The sequence below is a fragment of the Dipodomys merriami genome, unplaced genomic scaffold (genome assembly GCF_024711535.1).
Source record: "Dipodomys merriami isolate MVZ:Mamm:240054 unplaced genomic scaffold, mDipMer1.0.p SCAF_337, whole genome shotgun sequence".
NCBI lineage: Eukaryota > Metazoa > Chordata > Mammalia > Rodentia > Heteromyidae > Dipodomys > Dipodomys merriami.
The window spans coordinates 380,074-383,811 of record NW_027204904.1 but is presented as its reverse complement, the minus strand read 5'-3'; positions in this window follow the sequence as shown (position 1 = coordinate 383,811).

Genomic DNA, 3,738 nt, shown 5'->3' with positions numbered 1-3,738 from the left:
TTACTCTAATATATGAAAAAATCCTTGCAAGTATAGAATTGCCTGACCCTGACACTTCATTCTGTGTTGTTGAGTTTCATGGAGAAATGTTCATAATTAGGCAATTCACACTCATCTAAATCTAAATCAGGCAACTGAGATAAGGCATTAGGGTCATCAATCAGTGACATGGTCTGTGACCTGTGAAATAAATCACATTATTTCACAATGTATATGTGTTTCTAAAAATGTATGCAATATCAAATATCAAATATACAAAAGGGACAATTATCCATCTCATATTATCAGAAGTAAAGATACTCCTGAATTGTACATTCTTGCTAGAGGATCACTGGGTGACTGCTGATGTTTCGTATCTTTCCAGGTGCTCTTATATATATGTCAATGTTCTTTTAGGAAGTGTTTTTTCATAGTTTGTTTTGAAGTGTTCAGAATATCAGTACTGTCACTTACCACAACCATGGGACAGCAAAGATGATGGGATACCTGGCTAAAGAACTGAGAATTCACAGGAAGTGATAGGAAAGATAACATCAGAGGATCCAAAGCCTCATTGCCAGCTTCTGGATCCCCATATCCTCCTTAACATGTTTTATATTCATTCTACTACAGTGGGGGGGGGGTCAGTGGCTATAGGTATGTCGACAAACTAAGACATCTATCTAGCTTGTGGTTACAACTATTAACATGAGGTATTGTTTGGATACATAGTGATAATTGAATCCCTTTATTTTTAGGGAGCAAAGGAGCAATAGTCATTACAACCAAAGCACAGACATCCATCTTGTCTCCAAAGGCTTAATCTTTAATGTCCAACAGCTCTAACTTAAATACTCTTGAGGTAATGACATACTCCTGTCTTCCCTTGACCGACCTTTCCAGAGCACAGTTCTCAGATTTTTGATTGCTGTTTGAGATGGCTTCCCAATCTTTCCTTTTCCAAGTCTAACAGCTTGACTCTAGAATCTCTCACAAGTACTGTGACAGATGTATTATTTTGAAAACTATATTTTTCTAGGATAGGTTCAATTTTTAAATTTATTTCAAAAATACTATACAGAGTGGTTATAGTTACATGATTAAGGTACATTCCTTATTGAATATTGTTACCCACACCGTTGTTGTTCTTCTATCCCTTCCCACCCTGTACACCTCCTCCCCACCCTAAAGTTGTAAAGTTCATTTCTGATATAGTGTCTTGTGAATATTATTGTTGCAATGCGTCACTCTTTGTACTTCTTTCATCCCTATATTTTTCCCTTTACTTATACAAATCAGATAAATCTATATACAAGGTGGAAGGTACCAGAATCAAGACAGAGATTGCAAGGGATAAACAATGGCAAAAGACAAATCACATAAAATACGATCTAGACACTCTACTGACATCAAGGTTGACATCTGAAAAAAAAACAACTTTTTTCCATGGCTTGAAGTTCATTTCAATTAGCATCATTTTGTAAGGTCAAATGTACATAGCTCTGGAACCAGCAATCCCACTCTTGGGCATTTGTCAAAATGATCTCAAGTTAAACACACTAAATCTACAACTTTGTTTCTGGCAGCATTATTGAAACCAATCAAGATGCCCCTCAATAGATGAATGGATCAAGACAATGTGGTATATATACACAATGTAATTTTATGCTTCTATCAGAAAGACTTACAAAGCCCCTTTCATAAGAAAATGGAAAGACTTGGAAAACAATCATATTACATGAAGGAAGCCAGACTCAAAGAAACATAGGATCCATCGTTTCCTTCATTTTTATTAATATGTGCTTATTATAGTCCTTAAACTCTTAATATTCCCTTTTATCTCTCCCTCTTCTCCTCTCATTCCATTTGTGTGTGTGTGTGTGTGTGTGCACGCACCCGCACGCACCCGCACATGTGTGCACACACACACACTAAAGAAACTTGACTCAGAGCCTCAAACTCTTGCTTGTTTTTTTCACTCATGAATGATTCAGTCTGTACTATTTGAACCAAGGTTTCACTCTGTCTTTGAATAATTGAACATAAATGTTTCATGTATTGCTACCCCAGCCATCTGTGAACGATGATCTTCCAATCTCAGGCTCATGACTATATAGGAATAGGGATGAGGCACAGGCATCTAGATGCCAAGTATTTTTTACTTTGTTTTGTTTTTGTTTTTTGTTGGTATTGTGCATCCAAAACCTGTAAGGAAAACAAATCATTTATAATCAGGACTATTCACATAAAATGTGTATTGTATAAAGATTACATTAATAATGTTATCCTTTTACATCCACATTATGTGATTTGATTTTTTTGAACTCTATTGTTGCAAACAGTCAAATAACGTATATATAATTTGAATCTTCTTGTCTTGGTTTTATACTTTGTTAGGTGTTTCAAAACAGAATTTATCAAGGTTTAACTCTGCACTACTGAAGCAAGACTTTTATGATTATTGAATGTCTTGTAAATCATAAGTTCTTCACTTCTCGTGGCACCATATGAGCACAGGTAGTTTCCTATAATACCTCCACGTAGCTTAGACCTCAATGCCATGCACTCTTCTGCCAAATATGCAAGGAAATCCTTTGCAATTCTCCTTGCATTTTCACTGTTTTTCTCTCTACTCTCCATGCTAAGTCCTGTGGTGATCTTGTTGATATTCTCCCCTGTTACATCTATCAATGCATCTTGGGAACTACTGGTATGCACTACTGTACTTCTGTCCATTCTCCTTGTACTTTGTCTTGTACACTTCTCACAGCGTGGGGCCAGAGATTGGGGATATTTTCTTCACGCATTAGATCAGACATCTATCTTTACATTCTAGCAATACATTCATTGAATTCCAATGTTCTGAAAATGATTACTGAATTTTCATGACTTTGTTATTTGGCATTAGGGAAGAACTTAGGTCAGTAACTCTAACTTATGTAAAAGAAAATTGCAATCATGTCTCATTAGATGTTGTTCATTGGATAATGTTTACTTCAAGATCTGTCTACCTGCTTCCGTTTCACTGTTTATTTTTCAATGTAGCCTTTTCTTCTGGAAAGTATTTATGGCCCTAGTGAAGATCAATTCCTACTGTAAATAGTCATTAATTTTATTCCAACATCATTTCATAGATCCTTCTGAGTTTCTTCAGGGTCTGTAGAGTAGTGCTTCATATTCTTAGATATGTTTTAACATCGATGCATCCAATGATAAAGACACATTGCTTAAGTCACCATTTTGATGATGGAAAAGAAACCATGCTGCAACCTCACTATATGGCAATTTTCTGGTTTTAAATTCTTTTAGATTTGAATTGATACTGGAAAATGAAATTCTGTGTACAGTTTTATATTTTCCTAATTATTTTTAGTACATGTTCCAATATTGTATAAAGTTAAAACATTACTATTTACTTAGTTTTAGGATTTCTAAAATGGTCAGAGTAAAAGTTCTGTTCATTCACAATTTTAAGACAATATAGTCCATTATGACCAAGTCAAACATTTTAAACTTTTATTTGTGGTCCTTAATGTTGGTGCTGGGGAATGAATTCTAGTGCTTCATGTGTCTTAGTCTCCTGTGTGCCTCTGAGCCTGATGTGTCCTGTGGTTTTATTTTCAATCAACTGGAATAAAGAAAAAATTCACTAGGAAGGATTATTACTTGTTTACTTTCTCCAGCATCTCTTGCATACATAAAAGTAATATAAGTCTACACTGACAGAAAATGGTGTTCTTATATGGTATTTACTAGTGG